This window comes from Cyprinodon variegatus, unplaced genomic scaffold, assembly GCF_000732505.1.
Source record: "Cyprinodon variegatus isolate N-32 unplaced genomic scaffold, C_variegatus-1.0 Scaffold1251, whole genome shotgun sequence".
Lineage (NCBI taxonomy): Eukaryota > Metazoa > Chordata > Actinopteri > Cyprinodontiformes > Cyprinodontidae > Cyprinodon > Cyprinodon variegatus.
In genome coordinates this window covers 134,276-135,435 of record NW_015151704.1, presented here as the reverse complement: position 1 = coordinate 135,435, position 1,160 = coordinate 134,276, and positions in this window count along the sequence as shown.

Here is a 1,160-nt window from a genome sequence, read left to right as displayed (position 1 = left end):
TTATCCAAAAATGTCACCAAACTGTGCCAAATGTGTTTTTTACATCTATACTGGGGGTTTGTTAAAATTAAATAGCTTATTACCATCTAATGACACTTTCTACATATAATATAACCATTGGTCATGACATTTACTCCATTTATATGCAAAATGTACCATTGTACACAGTATAATATGTATAATAATGATGAACTGAAAGCTCTTTTTTTGACTCCAAATAGAAAACTTTTATTGAAACAAGGTGAAACAGTCAAAAATACTTTTTGAAGTAATTTCCAAGAACAAATAAACAATTTTGAAAAAAAAAAAACAAAGTTAAAAAATTTTAAAAAACTACACAACTACACTACCACAAACTACAACTTTATATCTCATCAGCTGTTTTTAAATAGCTCTAAAATCTTAACATTTTGGGCAAACCCTTTATGCAGAATAGTTTTTGAAAGATTAAAGCCTCTTTTAGCGGATAAAGAAAAAAAAATAAAATTAAAGCCACGTGGAGCCTTTGTTTACAGAGCGAGCCGAGGTCACGTGGCAGCTGGACCCACTGGTGGGTCCGTCGGGTTCTAGGGGTTAAGATTCAAACCACAATAACCTTCAGTATTTATATTTTTAAATAACTTTCATCTATATATGTTTTTTTATGCATTAACACTTAAAACTCCTGGAAGCCAGAGTTTCCTACAGAGGCCAGTAGTGACACCAGCAATCTGTGACCTTAGTTCAGGCTGGTCTGATATTATTTCACTTTTCCCCAGAACTCAAACTCATCATTGGAAAATGATGGGCTGTAAATCCTTATAGAACCAGTGGAATATTTTCTGTTCTGATCAAATATTCTACTCTGATTAACATTACAGCAGGTGCCTCACATTTAATCCTTGTTGCACAATACATTTACAAACAGCAGCTCAAAGCCAGCCACAGGTATGTCTGTGTTTTTATGTCAATTTAATCCCCATAAGTGAGATTTAATAAAGCTACATAACCTGTATGAGCACTGAGACACAACAATGGGCTGAATATTTAGGCCCAAATCACCCCACTTCCACTACCGTGCTTTAAAGTTAAAGGAATAGTACACCCAAAACATGATTAGCCTTCATTTTCTACTCACCCCCATGCTGAACAACACTCTGGAGTACTTTTTTGATATCTCA